We start from the raw sequence: 20906 nt of genomic DNA on the forward strand, positions 1-20906 counted from the left end.
GGGTGGTTCCTTTGTTCAGAAGAATGACGGGATTTCTTTTTCTTTTTTTTTCTCGGATCCGCCGTATTTAACCAATAGATTTTGATAATAGTCAATCGTCAAAAAACAGCATCCAATGACAATCGGTCTGACGTCACCGGTCATTGGCTGTTCTACCTAAAAACCATGTTGCAACTGACTAGTAATACTCCAGCAACTTATTATATTCTAATATGGAGTATATATGCTATATAATAAAAAACAGTGAAGCATGAGAGTAATATAAATGTATTGAAATAAAAGTATATCGTTTTTTCATATGTTTGAACATAACATTATCTGTGTTTATTATATGCAGCCTTCTTTCTTCCTTTTTATTAATAATTCTGCTGCTCACTACATGTGGAACTGTTCAGCAGTGGTCGGGACATTAGCAAAAGAAGGCAATTATTAAACATTTCTCTGTCCGGCAGGTACACTGCCTGCTGACTCTCACAATTCTACCAGCCACTTATTGGGCCTCATTTATCAAACGTGAGCCAAACAAAATTGACTGTGAATCCTTCGGAAATGCATTTACACAAATGAAGTGTGAGTTAAAAGATAAAAGCTGTGTGTTTGCTACTGATCTCTCTCACTGAGCTCTCACCTTATCACTCTGTTGCAATTTGTATATGTGTGTTAAACTGTCAAACTAGTTATTCCCCTACTTGTGTATATGTGTGCTTGTCTAAGTATAGTCCAGGCTCTGGGGCAGGTCCTCTACAAGACAGAGGCCTCTATACATCATTGCTGCATGTAGGTGGAATTTGTGTATTAGACAAATTAGGAAAGGGGTGGTTGCCAACTGTATCATTTGTTATGTTAGAGTAGGCTTTTGTTTGTTGCTGGATAAATCAGTCAGCCAATCTTTGTTTCGATCTTGGCTTTGTTTTGTTTATTTCATTTATTTGGCAACATTTGTGTGCCTTGGCCTTGTGACCTTAATGTGTTGTTTGTTCTTTCAATATTTTTTGTAAATACCACTTGCACTTTGTATAATACACTTATATTACTGCACTTTGTATAATACACATAATACACTTATATTACTGCACTTTGTATAATACACATAATACACTTATATTACTGCACTTTGTATAATACACATAATACACTTATATTACTGCACTTTGTATAATACACATAATACACTTATATTATTGCACTTTGTATAATACGCCGTTTTGCACTTTAATTCTTGTGTGGCCCTCATCATTTGCACCAAACGCTCAACACCCGTCCAAAATGTGTTACGCACTCCCTCCTACCCCTAGACACCTGAGGGAAGTGACAATTTGGGGCTTGTCCGGGATCGTAGATTTTTGGTGTAAATTTTGAGTATTGTAAAGTTGTGCATTGGTGTTCCTGAGTATTTTGTGTGTATAAGTGCATTGAAATTCGTTACACAATGGCTTCGACTGATTTTGTTTCGGATACATTTATTTGAAAGCTGTTGTGTTTGATAACTGTTGCAAGGCAGATTTATTACTGATTGCACAGCATTAGGGCATCTCAGCAGCAAAGCAATCCCTTAAAAGGGAAATTCGGTCTGTGGTGTGGGATCCGCTGGTTGAGCTGGGTATCTTTGTTCTGCCCGCTGACCGACCGGAGCTGAAGCAGGGTGCCGCAACACCGCCGCTTCCTCTGCCCAGGTTTGAGCTGAAGCAGGGTGCCGCAACACCGCCGCTTCCTCTGCCCAGGTTTGAGCTGAAGCAGGGTGCCGCAACACCGCCGCTTCCTCTGCCCAGGTTTGAGCTGAAGCAGGGTGCCGCAACACCGCCGCTTCCTCTGCCCAGGTTTGAGCTGAAGCAGGGTGCCGCAACACCGCCGCTTCCTCTGCCCAGGTTTGAGCTGAAGCAGGGTGCCGCAACACCGCCGCTTCCTCTGCCCAGGTTTGAGCTGAAGCAGGGTGCCGCAACACCGCCGCTTCCTCTGCCCAGGTTTGAGCTGAAGCAGGGTGCCGCAACACCGCCGCTTCCTCTGCCCAGGTTTGAGGAACTCTCACCAGGCCTCGTCTGAGTCCGTGATCAGGCGAGGTTGAACATTCGTTTGGCCCGCCTTCAACTAGAACGAGAGGCCACTGAGAGACAGGAAGCCCGAGAGGCAGTAGAAAGGGCACATGAGCTTGAGTTGGAGCGTAGGACAGCCGTACGCGCACTGGAGATGGGGGCGGAGGCGAAGTTAAAGCTGTGTAAGCTGGAGTTGGAGCGTAGGACAGCCGTACGCGCACTGGAGATGGGGGCGGAGGCGAAGTTAAAGCTGTGTAAGCTGGAGTTGGAGGCTGACACCGCGCAGGCTGTTACCCGCCTCAGTTTCGTCCGCACCCCTTTCCCCTTTTCGGGAGACGGAGGTGAACGCATATTTTAACACTTGAGCGCCTTGCTACTGCACTTAACTGGCCAAAAGACATTTGGACCACATTACTCCAGTGTAAATTGACAGGTAAAAACGCAGGATGCTGTTGCTACTTTATCCCTTGGCGACAGTTTAGACTATGAGCTGGTGAAGGCTGCTGTGCTCGGTGCTTATGAGTTGGTGTCGGAGGCTTATCGACAACAATTTAGGGACTACTGAAAAACCCCGACCCAGTCCTTTGTTGGGTTCGCTAGATCGCTTGGGCTCACCTGTTCAGTCACCAGTGAAACCCCCTAAATCTCCCCCGTTACGCTCGAAGGAAGTGTGAGAGTGCTTCTACTGCCACAAAAGGGGCCATGTTATAGTGGATTGGTTTTTATTAAAAAGGAAAGGTCCAAGCACCCCCAAACGGTTTCATAAGAACTGTATCGAACCAGTCCCCCAGTATCCGTGACAAAGGTAACGTTGGCTACGGACCATTCATATTTGAGGGTTTTGTGTCTCTGGTTAGACAACCGAACATCCTAAAGACAGTTCAAATTTTAAGAGACTCTGGAGCGTCTCAATCCTTCTTATTGGCGGAGATCTTGCCCTTGTCAGATGTGTCCTCCTGTGGTGCAGACATCATAGTTCAGGGAATTGAGATCGGCTTTATTGGTGTTCCATTGCACCAGGTGCAAATTAACACAGATTTAATTTCTGGCTGTTTTAACGTAGCTGTGTGTTCTGCTCTGCCAGTCCAAGGGATAGACTTCATTATGGGAAATGATATCGCAGGTGGTGAAGTGCAACCTGTACTGGTGGTTTTGAGACACCCCGAGATGCACGCTAGACCAGAGGTCTCAATATCTCCCCCTGATATTCTCCCTGCCTGTGTGTTTACCCGAGCACAAGCATCTAAAGATGGTGAGCAGGTGAATTTGTCAGACTCCATCCTAGCCACTCCGTTCACTAGCGATACTCTAGCCCCTGAATCCCTGACTAAAACTGTGATGGAGAAGCCTGTCTGTGCGTATGCCTTCATTAAGCTGCCAGTCACACGCCAACAGCTTATTGTCGCTTAGAAAACAGATCCTTGACTCACCGATTGTTTTAATTCTGCTGTCACCCCTGAAGCTGCGAAAGAAAAGCCAGTAGCTTATTTTGTGGAAAAGGGCTTGTTGATGAGGAGTTGGTCATTACCTGTTGCAGCTGGCATGGATTGGGGTGTGGTGACCCAAGTACATTATTGGCATTTGGCAGACGCTCTTATCCAGAGAGACGTACAGTTGATTAGACTAAGCAGGAGACAATCCTCCCCTGGAGCAATGCAGGGTTAAGGGCCTTGCTCAAGGGCCCAACGGCTGTGCGGATCTTATTGTGGCTACTTGTGGATTAGAACCACCGACCTTGCGTGTCCCAGTCATGTACCTTAGCCACTACGCTACAGGCCGCCCCTACGCAAACATCAGTTATACAGCATGACATAGATGTGAATAACTCTGCGCCATCTGACAGCATCCATACCGAGTCAATGCTGCCAAACGCACAGCCATGAAAAAGGAGGTACAGTATCTTTGAGACAATCAGTTAGCCGTCCCAGTTCAAGCCCCTGGAGTTTGACAAGTTGGTGCTCAAATCAGATGGTACTCCCAGGTTTTGTACGGATTTTCGTCTGGTCAATGCAATTACTGTACCTGACTCCTACCCTCTCCCACGGATGGCAGACTGCATTGACAACGTTGGCTCAGCTCTGTATGCAAGGAAACTAGACCTGTTGAAAGGTTATTGGCATGTGCCTTTAACCTCTCGTGCTTCTGACATCTCTGCCTTTGTGTAACCCCTGATGACTTCCTCCAGTACAAAGTCTTGGCTTTTGGTATGAGAAATGCTCCGGCCACTTTTCAAAGGTTGGTCAGTATTGTTATCCAGTGTTCCAAACTGTAACGCAGTTTACTCGCAGTTAATTGCACAGGCCCCTGTATACATCATGCTGGAATGTTTTGAGAACATGTATCTGCATAGACAGTACCTTGAAGGGGGGAGATATGAATAAACAATCTGTAGTAAGGAGAAGAGTGGTGGATTGTCTTTGAATAGTGATCATTGGGAATATTAATATTGAAAGGGGGAGTGTCGGCATAATGGTTCGGGGAAATGGAAATCATTTCAAACCTCCATAACCACAGCCTCATTGGAAGGGTTACCAGAAGAAAGCCTTTTCTGACCACAAGACGCAGAAGAAAGCGCTTGGAGTTTGCCAAACGTCATTTACATTATGACTGGAACAAGGTTCTCGGGTCAGATGAGACCAAAATTGAACGTTTTGGTCAGATACTGCATCGGTATGTTTGGCGTAGGAACAGAGATGCATACAAGGAGAAGCACCTCATACCCACAGTGAAATATGTTGCTGGGTCAGTCATGTTTTGGGGCTGTTTTAATTCCAGAGGTCCAGGGGCGCTGGTTAGGATTGATGGCATAATGAATTCCAGCAAGTATCAGGCAATTGTGGCTGAAAATCTGGTTCCCTCTGCCAGAAGTCGGCACACTTCAAGATCCACACAGAAATGGTTCCGTGACAACAAATCAACGTTCTGCAATGGCCATCTCAGTCACCAGACCTCAATCCAATCGAAAACCTGTGGGCTGAGTTGAAGAGGTCAGTTGATAAGCACAAACCCAAGAACGTGAAGGATCTTGAAAGGATATGCAAAGAGGAATGGTCCAAAATCCCTCCAATGTGTTCCTTAATCTTGTCAAAAATTACAGGAAGAGTCTCCATACTGTTATCCTTGCCAGAGGTGGTTGCACTAAGTACTAGATGAAGAATGCCAATAATTCTGAAACCTTGATTTTGTTGAAATTTATTTTTTATTAAATGATTGTTATGATTTTGGTTGTTTCCATTGAAACATTAATAAAGTACAGTATTTGGCACATTTTTTTGGCACAATTTTTTTTAAGCCTTGTTTGTGCATTGCTGGTGAGGGGTGCCAATAATTCTTGAGCCCACTGTACACCAGCACTTGGTCAGAACATGCACAGGGGCAGCCTGTAGCATAGTGGTTAAGGCACATGACTGGGACATGCCAAGTTTGTGGTTCTAATCCCGGTGTAGCCACATTAAGATCCACAGAGCCTTTGGGCCCTTGAGCAAGGCCCTTAACCCTGCATTGCTCCAGGGGAGGGTTGTCTCCTGCTTAGTCTAATCAACTGTACGTCACTCTGGATAAGAGCGTCTGCCAAATGCCATTAATGTAATGTACACATTTTAAGAATTGTGTTTGACAGATTGGCATCAGCTTTGTTAACCGTCAACCTCACGTAATGTGAGTTTGGTAAAGCTACAGTCACCTACTAGGGTAAGCAGTTGGCCAGGGTAAGGTAAAGCCTAATGCAAAGATTGTGGCCATTACCGGTTCTCTAGCGCCTACGACCAAACATGAGATTTGAATAGGTGGCTACTACCGTAGTTTTTGCTGGAACTTTTCCTCGGTTATAGCTCCTTCAAAAAAAGGAATACATTGATGCATTGTAATTGTTGTAATTTAGTTTTTGTTTTACATTACATTACATTACACTCACTACATGTGGAACAGGCTTATATGTGTGTTCAGCAGTGGTGGGGACATTAGCAAAAGAAGGCAATTATTAAACATTTCTCTGTCTGGCAGTTACACTGCCTGCTGACTCTCACAATTCTACCAGCCACATTTATCATTTATCAAATGTGAGCCAAACAAAATTGACTATGAATCCTTCGGAAATGCATTTACACAAATAAAGTGTGAGTTATCAAAATTTTTGGGTGTTAAATGTTTTAGTATGATCCGAAAGGTCTTCAGGAGTGCTGTCAGCTGTTGGTGTTGTGTGCGGAAATGAAAGGTTTTCATGAGTGCTGCCAGCTGTTGGTGTTGTGTGCGGAATGACAGGTTTTCAGGAGTGGTCCCAGCTGTTGGTGTTGTGTGTGGAAATGAAAGGTTTTCAGGAGTGGTCCCAGCTGTTGGTGTTGTGTGTGGAATTGAAAGGTTCTCAGGAGTGCTGTCAGCTGTTGGTGTTGTGTGCAGAATGAAAGGTTTTCAGGAGTGCTGTCAGCTGTTGGTGTTGTGTGCAGAATGAAAGGTTTTCAGGAGTGGTTCCAGCTGTTGGTGTTGTGTGCAGAATGAAAGGTCTTCAGGAGTGGTCCCAGCTGTTTGTATTGTGTGCGGAATGAAAGGTCTTCAGGAGTGGTTCCAGCTGTTGGTGTTGTGCGCAGAATGAAAGGTTTTCAGGAGTGCTGTCAGCTGTTGGTGTTGTGTGCAGAATGAAAGGTTTTCAGGAGTGGTCCCAGCTGTTTGTATTGTGTGCAGAATGAAAGGTTTTCAGGAGTGGTCCCAGCTGTTTGTATTGTGTGCAGAATGAAAGGTCTTCAGGAGTGGTCCCAGCTGTTTGTATTGTGTGCAGAATGAAAGGTCTTCAGGAGTGGTCCCAGCTGTTTGTATTGTGTGCAGAATGAAAGGTCTTCAGGAGTGGTCCCAGCTGTTTGTATTGTGTGCAGAATGAAAGGTCTTCAGGAGTGGTCCCAGCTGTTGGTGTTCTGTGCAGAATGAAAGGTCTTCAGGAGTGGTCCCAGCTGTTGGTGTTGTGTGCAGAATGAAAGGTCTTCAGGAGTGGTCCCAGCTGTTTGTATTGTGTGCGGAATGAAAGCACACGTTTGTGCTTTTATTATTCCATTCATTCATATCTTATTTTGATTGGCTAAATTATTTTAGTAAGCCAATTTAATTTTATAATTATGCATATCATCTTAAAAACGCAACTGAATTCAACATTAAAATGGGTGATGTTAATTTGGGTAATCATGAATCATGAACACACTGTTCGCTGTGTCAAATTGACCCGGGACATTATTGTGATTTTAAAGCGCTACAGAAATAAAAATGTCAAAATACATTACAAATGCTGTCTTTGTCTCATTCCCAAACAATATAGATAAAATATGTGGTTAATGCCTTCTAATTACTTCTGCTAGATCACATTTAACAATTATTTTGCCATTTACTTTTGTGAAATAGTTATAGTTCATGGAAGAAATCCACAATAATCAAGACATGGGTGGCATGAATCATATTTATTTTGATTATCCAATTAATGCTTAATTGGAGCTGAATATAAATTACATAAAACACAACACATAAACAATGTTTGCTATAAATAGGGCAAGTCATAGCTCCTGCTTTTGAACATCAGCACATTCACAGAGTGAATGAGTGCCGTCTGTCCTGGCCCCATGGTGGTGGAATGACCTCCCGGTGGATGTCAGAACGGCAGAGTCTCTGGCCACTTTCAAGTGCAGACTGAATACTCATACTCTTCAGGCTGCACCTTTCCCTCCCTAACTCACCACCATGATTAGCCTTGTATATGCCATAGACTATAAATAGTGTTTTGTATTAGATATTGTATTGTTGTACTCTGGGTATTCTAGCTGCCAACTGTGGTATGCTAGTTTGGAAGTTGATGTATTCTTCAAGGGTTCCAATTGTAGCTGTATGGTCTGTGGTGGCCCGATCAAGGATCAGTACACCACTGAAGAGGGGCGGGCTGTGCGACGGCGTCAGGAGCTGGGGAAAGTAATTCGCGGGGAATATTTCCCGTGGACGTATTTGAGGGACCGGCACCTTGGAGAGAGCCGCGCCGGAAAAGGAATCGGCACCAAGGTTAGCACCACCGAAACGCGTGCGGAATGCACGCCACTAACCTCTCGCAATTAACCCGGCACAGCTGCACCGAGTTGGAGGGGAGAGCAACACCCTACAAAAGGGCGAACTCGGGAGCAGAGCGGGGCTGACGGGCGAACGAGAGGAGACCCGCGGAGCCAGTGCAACCGAGCGAACGCCACGTGAGCACGTCAATCCGGCTAGAAGCCAGCTAACCTGTGCATTTGATTCCTAGACGCCTAGGCGGGAAGCGGACTCCCGAGGCCGGGACACCCCGGAGAGATCACGGCCCCACAGCGGAGACGAGCGAGTGAACCCCGCCGCCTGAAGTCCGCCCTAATTCACCGGTTACCGTTTTTTGGAAATTCCCTAATTTTTTGAGCACGGACTTATTTTCTAGTTTCCTTTTTTTACCGTTTTTTGTGCTCAGATTCCCGGGTATGAGAAGGGAATAATTTTCGTTTGTCCTGGACACTAAAGTGCCCTGAAGGCACCGGCACTGGGGGAAAAAAAAAAAAGGAAAAGAAAAAAATTATAATAAATTAATTTTTTCCACCATTTTTCTCTCTCTCTCTCTCTCTCTCTCTCTCTCTCTCTCTCTCTCTCTCTCTCTCTCTCTCTCTCTCTCTACCAGCGGGGTACCACAGGTCACACTAGGACTCGGAACCGTACTGTCCTCTCAGTTCCTCTTCACACTTGTACTTCTGTTTGATCTGTACTTCGTTGTACATTGCTCTGGATAAGAGCGTCTGCTAAATGCCTTGTAATGTAATGTAATGTAACAGAGAAGGGGTGGGATAAACAGTGTTGTGGTTTGAGTGTGTTTGTTGCTCCAATTCCTGTCTTGACTGAAATGACCTACTGTGCCTTTAAGGTGGGGCCTGACTCTGACACCCCTATCATGGTGGAGGGGTCAGAACAAGCCAAACAAAAAATACAATCAATTCCAACAGTCATTTAAAAAATGACAGCCAGGCCTTATCTCCCACTCTGCCCAAACAAACCAGCCCCACCACATCTAAATCAAACCAAGCCACCATTCCTTTCACACAGTATTCACCCCAGACCCACCAAGGACCATCAGCCTCCGGTCCAGACTCCTGTAAAAGGGTCTGTAACACCATTCTCCTCTCAGGGCCCTCCAGGGGCTGGGGGGAGGCCTGGGGTAAGAACATCTGCCCCCACCTCTCCAGGACGGAACCTCCCAGGCAGTCAGGAGGGGAGGCTATGGGTGAACATGGTCAGGGGGGGAGTAGGCGCCACAATAACCTGGATACAGTTTTCTAAATAATCGATCAAATGTACCATAATATTTCCAGCAGTAATACTGGTTCACCAGATACACACCAACAATAAACCATTTATGACATATACATTCACAATTACAACACTCAGTACACACAGCATTAAACACCCAGACAAACGCACAACCGTTTTCTCCATTTTATCACAGATTCCCCTGAGACGTCATCCTGCTCCAAGAATGTAGTATTCTTTTTTTTTTTTTTTTTTTGTAGCCAATTGGACCCCATCTGATTCAATTAGAGCTAGTATTAGATACACCGCCCACACCCTGTCCCTCAGCGGCCAACAGGAGAGCAACAAGTTGGGACCATGATTCCAAGGCGCTCATTTTGTGCAGCAATCTACTAACCACTGCTCCCTCTGGAGCAGTGAGGCAATTATTGCTGCTCCACATGAGCTGGCCAAACTTGGCTTTTTGGCACGACCCAGAATCAAACCCTGGTCCCCAGTGTGCAACTGCAGCAAACTGCAACCGCGAGTCTGCTGCGTCTTAGCCTGTAGCGCCACCACGGCTCTCAAGAATGTAGTATTCTGTTCCAGGAGTTGAATCGCACCCTGGGGGCTGAATGGAGATTGGGAGACTCTCTCTGGTCTGGATCCAGAGCTGATGGGTAGTTTTATTGGTTTTTATGATTTCTCTGAACAATTTAAAATCTTTTTTCTTTTTTTAAAACACACTCAATAACACAAAACAAATCATTTAGAACAAACACTTAAACCAAAAGGATCAAAGACATCAAAATGAATGAAAAACAAATTTTAAGAAAAAGTGATTAAAAAAATAGTCACAAAACACAAAATCAATATGTGATTCAAAGAAAACAAAGGTGGATTAAAACACCAAGAAAAAGGAAAGTCCATTTCGCTCAGGTTTGCTGTCCTGAGAGGCTTCTGTGTCCCTTGGGGGGGGGGTGGACTATATGATAAGTTCTTTCCAATGGTCCACCCCCCACTTCTCTCTCGCCAGGTTCTTATTAGTGTGCATGTCCACCAGAATGCCGTCCTGGAGGAGGTTTTGGATCCTCCTCCGGAGAGTGACCAGGTCTACAGATGTTTTCTGGTAGACCTTGACGTTCCTCGTCTCCCCCAGGACCTGCTTCACGGTGTTAATGATCCTCCACTGATGCTGGAGCTTGGTGGTCTTGCATCCCCCCGGCGGACCGTAGAGGATGCCCTCAGCCATCAGGGAGAACCTCGGCAGGAACCTGCTTAGGGAGACAGAGGAACAAACAAGGCCCCAGACCCGCCTGGCCACGGAGCACTCCCAGAACAGGTGGTGAATGTGTTCCGAGTCAGTGCATCCGTGGGGGCAGCGTTCAGTCAGGGCTAAGTGCCGGCGATACATAAATGTTCTGGTGGGGAGACACCTATGGGCTGTCATCCAGGCAATGTCTTTTTGTTTGTTTGTGAGACACTTATGTGTCACATTTGCCCAGATGACTTGCGGGTCCAGGTCTGGCCCCCCCCTCGGGAGCATTACTATTTGGCCAGATCTTAAATGAGCCATAATCATTTTATAGCTCCACGAGGTTAGGCCAGCCCTAGGCAGACCCGTCCTGTAGGCAAAGTCCTTCAGGGCTCGGTAGACATAGCGGGGGTCCCAGCTATAAGGTATGGTGAGGTCCAGCACACCCAAGCCCATTGCTCTGAGGAAGGGGGTGGCATAGTACCTGGCAAAGGTACCAGAGGCCTTACCCACCTTCCCTGCATTCTGGACCAGGGTGGCCAGACCCTGCACCATGATGATGTTCACAATGTCTGGGACCCCCCGCCCCCCATTCCGCTCCTCTTTGAGGAGGGTAACTCGTTTGAGTTTTTCCATGGTGCTCCCCCAGACAAAGCGGAAAGCCATCCGGGTAATTAGCTTCCCGGTGGCTTTGTCTGGGGGAAACACCCTCCCCACATAGAGCAGAATGGGTAGGACAATTGCCTTCAGGACAAGGATCTTACCCGCCATGGTCAAGGGCCGTGCACTCCAGCTCCTGATTTTATTTTGGACGTGGCGGAGGGCTCCCTCCCAGCTGGTTCTCCCTCCTCCGTCAGCCTGGAAGGTCACCCCCAGGAGCTTGATGGTATTCCTACGCACAGGGAAGGAAACGGTCAGCTCCTCACTCCAATGTGGAGACAGAAACAGTTCACTCTTGTCCCTGTTGACCAGGGCGCCAGTGGCCACACAGAAGTCGTCCAACACCTTGGTGGCACAAGCGATAGAACGACTGTCTGTGGCGACGATGGCAATGTCGTCCATGTACGCCATCACCTTTAGCCGTTCCCCCCCCGCTCCAGGGAGTGGATAGCCCACCACCCCTGGATTGGCCCTGATGGCCTGGAGGAACGGTTCCAGGTAGATGACGTACAGGAGAGATGCTAGAGGGCACCCCTGCCTGACGCCAGACCTGACATCGAACGGGGCAGAGGGCTGTCGGTTGACAACCACTCTGCCCGTTATGTCTGTCAGACAGATCTTTGTCCAGCGCAGGAGGGGGCCAGGAATGTTCATTTTCTCTAGCACTCTCTCCAAGCACACATGACTCACCCGGTCAAATGCCTTCTCTTGATCGAGACTGAGAAGGCACAAGGGGGACCTCCGCTCCCCGGAGTGGATGATTAGATCCCTCGCGAGGAGCAGGTTGTCATTTATGGACCTCCCCTGCACGCTGCAGGTCTGGTCCGGTCCGATCACCGATGTTATCAGGCCTTGGAACCTCCCCATCAGCGCCTTCGCCATGATCTTATAATCGACTGAGAGGAGGTTGCTCGGCCGCCAGTTGCGGAGGTCCTTCAGGTCCCCCTTGTTTGGGACAAGAGCTACTGAGCTCTGTCTCAGTGAGGCGCCTAACCGCCCCTCCCTGTACGCAGCCCTGAACACTTCCGCCACGTCCCCCTTCAGGAGATCCCAGTGAGCCTGGTAAAACTCAGCTGGGATTCCGTCAGGGCCCGGAGCTTTGTGTGTATTCAGGGAGTGCACGGCCCTCGTGAGCTCCTCAGTGCTCAACTCCGCCTCCATCTGCTCATCTCCCAGGCGTCTGTCCAGGCAGCCCAGGAAGGTGTCCATGAGAGCCCCGTCTGAGGGCCTCTCACTGTAAAGGCCCTCGTAGAACTCCCTGGCCACCTCCCGGACCTCCGCCTCTTCAGACACCACCACACCTCTGCTGTTATAGAGAGACAGGATGTTATTCGTCTTGGTTCGTGCCCTGCGGAAGAAGAACCGCGTGCACTTCTCATCCTCCTGGAGGCCCTGGAGTTTGGAGCAGAAGGTCTGTTTCTTCCGCTCTTCCCGGTAGAGGGTGGTGAGGCTCTGCCGAGCTTGTGCGATTTCGCTGCCAACATCCAGGCCTCGGGACTGGAGGAGGCTTAGTCTTTGGAGGGCAGCATTGTGACGTTCAAAAACTGCCCTCCCTTCCTTCGCCTTCCTCCGCCCGACTGCCCGGAAGTAGCCCCGCACTCGCTCCTTCACCATCTCCCACCACTCCACCGGGGAGTCAAAGAGATGTTTCAGACTCACCCACTCCAGGTATCTTCTCGAGAAGGAGAGACGCACCTGGGGGTCTTGGAGATGGCTGATATTCATCCGCCAGAGCCCCTTACCCACGGTTATAGGTTTCTCCCAGACCAGGGACACGGTTACCATGTGGTGGTCCGAGAAGTGCACCGCCTTGGTGGAATAGCTGTGCACCCTCAGGCCTGGGGAGAGCAGAAACATGTCAATTCTGGATGAGGAGGAGCCAGAGGAACTCACAAAAGTATGTTGGGGAGGAGAGGCGCCCCCGGCGTCGCAGAGGGAGAAATCCTCGATGAGGGACCGCAGCAGGGTGCCGGAGCGATCCGGCCTTGGTTTGCTGCGGTCCTCATCTCTTAAAACACAGTTGAAATCTCCCCCTACGACGACGGGCATCGTGCAGTGTAACAGTGGTGGTAGTTTAGTGAATAGGGAGACTCTCTCGGCCACGCTGGTGGGACCGTACACGTTGATGACCCTGAGTGGGGAACCCCCGACCTCGAGATCGGTGACGAGGATTCGCCCACTCTCCACAATGCTGTGTGCTGTTATTTTAGCATAGGGATTTTTCATCAACGTGCCGACCCCATCAGCTCTGGCGATGTTTGAGCCAGACCAGAGAGAGTCTCCCATTCTCCATTCCTCCCCCAGAACGCCATCCCACTCCCGAAACGGAATCCCACATTCCTGGAGCAGGACGACGTCTGAGGGGATCTGTGACAGAACGGAGAAAACGGTGGTGCGTTTATCGGGGTGTCTGATACTACGGGTGTTAAGTGTGGTGAGTGTGAAGTTGTATGCCATAATATTTATTGTTTTTGTGTATCTGGTGATCCAGTATGGCTGTTAGCCATATTCTGACAAATTTGATTGATTGTGTTGAAAATTGTATCCGGGTTATTGTGGCGCCTACTCACCCCCTGACCATGTTCTCCCATGGGTCTCCCCTCCTGACTGCCTGGGAGGTTCCGTCCTGGAGAGGTGGGGGTAGTTGTTTTTGCCCCAGGCCTCCCCCCTGTGCCTAGGAGGGCCTGGGAGGAGGGGGATGTTGTCGCCTCCCTTTGAGAGTCCGGACCGGGGGCTGGCTGGTCCCTGATGGAGTGGGGGTGAAGTGTGCCAATGTTCTGTAGATTTTCTTTGTGGTGTACAGATTTTGGTGGATGGGTAGCAGGTTTGGGAAGGGGATTGGGCCTGGCGAAAGATTTGGGACTGTGTACCGGTTTTTTATTGGATTGTACTGTTTGTCTTTTGGCGTTGATCGGTTGGCGTGTTATTGCTGGGTTTGGAGGCTGGCTGGGTGTATTTTGTGCTTTAGCTGTTGTAGGTGATCTGATTCTTTTTCCCTTTCGTTTGGGTTTTTGCCACGGGGTGATGGAGTTTGTGTCCGATTCTGCAGAAGAGGAGTCTGACCCCTCCACCACAATGGGGGTGTCAGAGTCAGGCTCCTCTTTAACTGTGGTGACAGTGGGTTGGGTAACAGGGGGTGCTGTTGAGGTGGGGGTTGCCGGTGTTGTGCTGCAGGGGAGAGTTAGTAGTGTTTGTGTTGTGGGGGTTAGGCTGTCAGGCTGGGGCAAAGGGGGAGTGGGTGCTCTAATGCGTGGTGTGGGGGTAGGGTGGGGTGGGGGAGGGGGGGCAGTCATTGACGGTGGTGGGGGCGCGGTGCTCCGGGCCCTGTTCGCGTACGAGAGGGGGCAATCCCGGAAGAGATGCCCCCTCACCCCGCAAAGATTACAGGGCCTCGGGTCACGGCACGCCCTGGTCTCGTGCTCGCCGCCACACGACTTGCACTTGACCACTGTGCAGGCTGCGGCCAAGTGACCTAACTCGCCGCAGTTCCTGCACAGCTTGGGCATGCCGTAATAAAACACCACGCCCGGTGTCTCCCCAGCGTGATGGTGCTGGGGATATGACATACCCCCCCCACTGCAGAGGGGTCAGGCTTGAGCTGGACCAGCCATTTCCTGGCCCCGGTCCAGACTCCATCCTCATCCAGGACCCTCCTGGCTTCAGATTTTACTTGGCCGTACCTGCCCAACCACGTACTCACATCGTGGTCCTGTACAGTTTCATTAAAAAACTGCACAGTGACCACTTTGCTTTCCGTGTCGGACAGGGGCTCAACTTGAAAGTTGTTAAGGGGAGACCTGTCCTTCCCCTCTCTATAGAGGTTCCAGAACCTCTCCAGGACATTAGCATTCTTTAGGCTAACTTCGAAAATGTCAGCATTTCCTGGAACCTTCACCAGGCAGTTCAGGTCGCCTGGCACGAAGCCCATGGCTCGCTGAAGCACTGCCCGGCTAAACTCCAGGCGGGTCATACCTGTCACTCTCCTCTGGCTGTTGGCTGTTGGGGCAGCAGCATTGGTTCCCCCCCTAGTGGACGCTGGCTCGGTGGCGCCCTCCACAGCTGCGCCATTCGCCCCGTGCTCCACCAGGGGGCCTACCCTGTCGCTGCTGCCCCCCTCTCCGCTGTTCAGGAGGGTTAGCCGGACGGCATTGTGGCGCCGCACACCTGGCTGAGCCGCCGTCGCCATTCCTGCTGGGGGCCGGAGTCCAGCTGTGGGCAGAGAAACGAGAAACGCCTGAGGTTGATGGCCTGTCCCAGGGGGACCGAACATGCAAGGGGGGCCGATGGTTCAGCTCCCCTGCCGCTAGTGAACCTCCCTTCTGGTGGGGGGCGCCAAGCGTTGGTCCGGTACAAAGCGAGCAGGTCCGGATCCAAAGGGCGCCACCGTCTTCTGGGGGGAGGTCCACGGATCCCCCTTTCTGCCTGCTCCGCACGCCTCGTCCTCCGGAGGGGTTCCGCTGGATCTGCTGCAGGGCCTGAAAAACCAGAGGCAGAGAGAGCAACCGGCGAAGGCCCAGCAAGGCTGGTACAGGCCCGGAGAGCAGCCCTTCCGGGCGTTCTCTCCGGGCAGCTCTTGTACTCGCCTCTGGCTTCCGGCAGGAAAGCGTTCTGCAGCAGTGGAGCTCGTCCTCCGGATGGCGGGAGTCTTCTGGCAGGGTGGCCTCCAGGCGAGTCTCTGCCTCCGCTGGCTGGCTCTCGAGGATCCTCGTCGCCGCCTCAGTCCAGGAAAGGATGGTGGAGTCCCGGGCTTCCTGGCTGGCTCTCTGGATCCTCAAGGCTCCTCCGGGTCCGGCTCCCTCTGGTGGCAGGCTCTGGCAACGGCAGCTCCCTCCGCAGTTCCTGGATCAGCTCCCTCGCTCCTTCTCTCCAGCCACCTGGTTGGTTCCTCCCAACAGGCCCTGGGGTACCTGGAGGTCAGAGAGGGCCGCGGTCAAGCCACTGGTACTCTCTCCTCGCTCCAGGTACAGCTGTTCCGGGGGTGGTCCGTGAACTGCGAGTCAGCACCAGCCGCGGTCAAGCCACGTACTGGGAACGGAACTCGCAGTCCGTCAGGTTAGGAGGAAAAACCAGGTGGAAAAAAGAGGGGGGAGAAGGAGCCAAGAAAGGGAGGAAAAAGGGAGAGAGAGAAGGCACACAAGCTCTGAGAAGCCTCTCAAGAAACAGCCGAAAACCCCTTGTCTACCACTAGCAAGCCAGTGGTAGGCAACAGGTTAATTCGTGCTGAAGAGAAACCAGAGCTGATGGGGTCAGCACATTGATAAAAAAAATTGCCAATTTACATTAAATAACATTGTGGAGAGTGGGCGAATCCTCGTCACTGATCTTCAGATCAGGGGTTCCTCACTTAGGGTTGTCAACTTGTATGGTCCTACCAGAGTCGCAGAGAAGGTTTCCCTATTTACTAAACTATCACCATTTCTACACTGCAGAATGCCTGTAATAGTAGGGGGAAACTTAAATTGTGCATTGAGAGAAGAGGATCGCAGCAAACCCAGTCGGGATCGTTCCGGCACTCTGCTGCGGTCCCTCATCGAGGATTTCTCCCTCTGCCACGCCGGGGGCGCCTCTCCTCCCCAGCACACGTTTGTGAGTTCCTCTGGCTCCTCCTCATCCAGAATTGACATGTTTCTGCTCTCCCCAGGCCTGAGGGTGCACAGCTCTTCCACCAAGGCGGTGCACTTCTCGGACCACCACATGGTGACCGTGACCCTGGTCTGGGAGAAACCTATAACCGTGGGTAAGGGGCTCTGGCGAATGAACATCCATCTCTCCTTCTCGAGAAGATACCTGGAGTGGGTGAATCTCTTTGACTCCCTGGTGGAGTGGTGGGAGATGGTGAAGGAGCGAGTGCGGGGCTACTTCCGGGCAGTCGGGTGGAGGAAGGCGAGGGAAAGGAGGGCAAAATTTGTGATTAGCATAAACTGACGCCCTGAAAGCACATATATTAAAGAGATAGTCGAAAAATGAAAAAAGCGGAGATTGAAATTCTGTAGTACAACAAAGTCGAAAGCCAGGCAGAACAGAACAGACCAGACCATACTGGACCAAACAAAATACAGGGGTGAAGGCAAGGGGTATAGGAGGCTAGAATCGGGGACAGGAAAATACAGGGACAGCCTCCGGATACAGGGTATGATGAACTAGCAACACTGAACTGAAAACGACAGGCTTAAATACACAGGGGATTAATGAGACACAGGTGAGCTGAATGACAAAAGACAGGAATGAAGTACATGTAAGGAGTGGAGAGGCGGAGACATGAAATGAAGCACAGGTGGAAACAATTGAACGAGGGAATGGAGCAGGAAACAGACTACGGAAAGCACAGAGGGAACAAAGGGCAAAAATGCAGGGGAAGACAGAAAAGCAGGAAACAGAAAACACAGAACCTGACAAGCTACATTTTCCCTGTCTGCAGAGAGCCAGAAGGAGGTGTCACAAGCCTCAAACAAAGTGATTATGTGGCCATGCTTCAAATCTTCTAATATAACTGTAAATGTAGTGTACAGTTGCGTTCAAAATAATAGCAGTCCAACATGACTTACCAGATCAATCACTGTTTTTGGTAGAAAATATATTACTACATGGCAAATAATTTACCAGTAGGTGTAGTAGAGTCATAGAAAACCAACAGACCCAACATTCATAATACACATGCTCCTGAGTCTGTGTAATTGAATAATTAATTGAAAGAGGTGTGTTAAAAATAATAGCAGTGTGTTCAATTAGTGAGGTCATTCATTCTGTGAAAAAACAGGTGTGAATCAGGTGGACCTTAAGGATGAAGCCAGCACATGTTTGCATGCATTTCTCTCTGAAAACCTGAGAAAAATGGGTCGTTCCAGACATTGTTCAAAAGAACAGCGTACTTTGATTAAAACGTTGATTGGAGAGGGAAAAACGTATAAAGAAGTGCAGAAAATAATAGGCTGCTCGGCTAAAATGATCTCCAATGTTTTAAAATGGAAAGCAAAACCAGAGAGATGTGGAAGAAAACAAAAGACTACCATTCGAATGGATCGAAGAATAGCCAGAATGGCAAAGACTCAGCCAATGATCAGCTCCAGGGTGATCAAAGACAGTCTGAAGTTACCGGTGAGTACTGTGACAATATGAAGACGCCTGTGTGAAGCTAATCAATCGGCAAGAAGCCCCCGCAAAGTCCCACTGTTAAAAAAAACGTGCTGAAGAGGATACAATTTGCCAAAGAACACATCAACTGGCCTAAAGAACAATGGAGAAACATTTTGTGGACTGATGAAAGTAAGATTGTTCTTTTTGGGTCTAAGGGACGCAGGCAGTTTGTCAGACGACCACCAAACACTGAATTCAAGCCACAGTATACTCTGAAGACAGTGAAGCATGGTGGTGCAAGCATCATGATATGGGGATGTTTCTCTTACTATGGTGTCGGGCCTATTTATCGCATACAAGGGATCATGGATCAGTTTGCCTATATCAAAATACTTGAAGAGGTCATGTTGCCTTATGCCGAAGAGGAAATGCCCTTGAAATGGGTGTTTCAACAAGACAACGACCCCAAACACACCAGTAAGCGAGCAGCATCTTGGTTCCAGACCAACAAAATGAAAGTTATGGAGTGGCCAGCCCAATCCCCGGACCTTAATCCGATTGAAAACTTGTGGGGTGACATCAAAAATGCTGTTTCTGAGGCAAAACCAAGAAATGCAGAGGAATTGTGGAATGTTGTCAAATCATCCTGGGCTGAAATACCTGTTCATAAGTGCCAGAAGTTGGTCGATTCCATGCAACACAGATGTGAAGCAGTTCTCAGAAACCGTGGTTATACAACTAAATATTAGTTTAGTGATTCACAGGAATGCTAAATCCTGAAGATTTTTCAGTTTATACAGTAAATATTTGAGTTTGTAAAGAAAAATGCAGACACTGCTATTTTTTTGAACAGCCCAATATTCATTTTTCTTCATTTTCTGTGAAGTAATTAAAAAATTGACACATTTTTCTTCATGTTTTGATTTAGGATATAATGTGCAGTGTTCCCAATGCATTGAAATAAAAACTATTATAAGGATTTTGAGCTTTACTCATGTTTTTAAACACACTGCTATTATTTTGAACACAACTGTAAAGCCACAGCAACAAAGCCTAATGCTGCATTCATGTCATAGTAGAATGAACGAATTAGCTCAGCCACATGTCATGCCACTTCTATAGCTTACCATGATGTTGGCAGGTGTCAGTTGAACTTGAACTTGCCGTTATAGTTCATTGATCATAGGTGTAGTAGCCTACTCAAGGGCCCATACGTGTTTTATGGAATTTATATTCAACTCCACTTAAGCAATAATTAATCAGGATTACCGGAATTAAATATCACCCATTTTATTGTTGAAACTGTTGCGTTTTTATATGATATGAATAATTATAATATCCAATCAGCATATTAAAATGATTCAGCCACTCTAAATAAAATAAATATTAGATTATATAATATAATATAATATATAAATGTTCCATTATATAATTGTTCCAAAATTATTATTTTGATATATATATTTTGATATAATATATTAATAAAATATGAACTAATGGAATAATAAAATACCAAAACACGCTTAACAACCATGCTCTTTCATTTCCATGCACAATACGAACACCTGAGACCACTCATGAAGTTTGTTCGGCTCCTACGAAAAAACTGACATCCAAAAACATTGATAAATCACACATTGTTTGTGGGAATGCATTTGCGATGGATTTACGGTCAATTTCCTTCGGCTCATGTTTGATAAATGAGGCCCAATGTGTCAAAACCTCTAAGTGGATTGGTTATAGCAGCAGAAGACTAATAAATACCTAATAAAGTTTTTTCAGTGAGTGTAGCAAGATTTCAGCATCCTCCATTGAACGATTTTTGCTATATTACGAAGATGGAAGTATTTGACTGATCCATCAGTATTTAAAGATATGCGAGCGTTAGCTCCCTGCTGTTTGCTGGTTGAACTACTAACATGTATTTCTCTGTTGAGGAAGAGACATCAATTCAAAGACATCCTTTATCTCTGATAAGCATGTCTCTGGTTTTGAAAGTTGAGAGGTGTTGTGGCTTAGGAGTGACATAAAGCTGTGTGTTGTCAGCATTGCAATGAAAATGGATTCATTGTGATGTACAATTACAACTACTTTTTAAATATATTTTTTATCATTCATATTTTGGTAAAGATCTTGCACTTTTTTGTTGAACAGAATCTGCATTCAAATGAATCTAGTTTTTCCTGTTATTATTGAGTAAGAATTCTTGCTTTCACAGAAAACTGATTTCAGTTTGTAACCTGTAGAGGTTGTGGTAACTTCTTTTCACTTGGTGATTCAACAAAACATGCAATTTAGAGAGGGATGCTGAGAGATGTTTCTGAGGACACTTAAATATGCTACATTTCAAAAAAGATTCCAACTAGGATTGCCCAGTGATTGCTTTTTACAAATAGTTTTTTTTTACAATTCAGCAAGATTACCCTCTTAATGTCACATTTCAATGCATGATCTCAAGTAATATCCTTACAAATAAATAATTCATAATTAACTTCTAGATAACAAATATTACATTTTTGTAATGTACTGTGGCAAACAGGTTATGTTTTGCATTTGTAAACTGAGACCTACAGTTGAAATCAGTAAATTTGTCATGTCTGTACCCTTTTTGACATCTATGTTTC

Source organism: Conger conger, chromosome 15 (genome assembly GCF_963514075.1).
Source record: "Conger conger chromosome 15, fConCon1.1, whole genome shotgun sequence".
In the NCBI taxonomy this organism is placed as follows: Eukaryota; Metazoa; Chordata; class Actinopteri; order Anguilliformes; family Congridae; genus Conger; species Conger conger.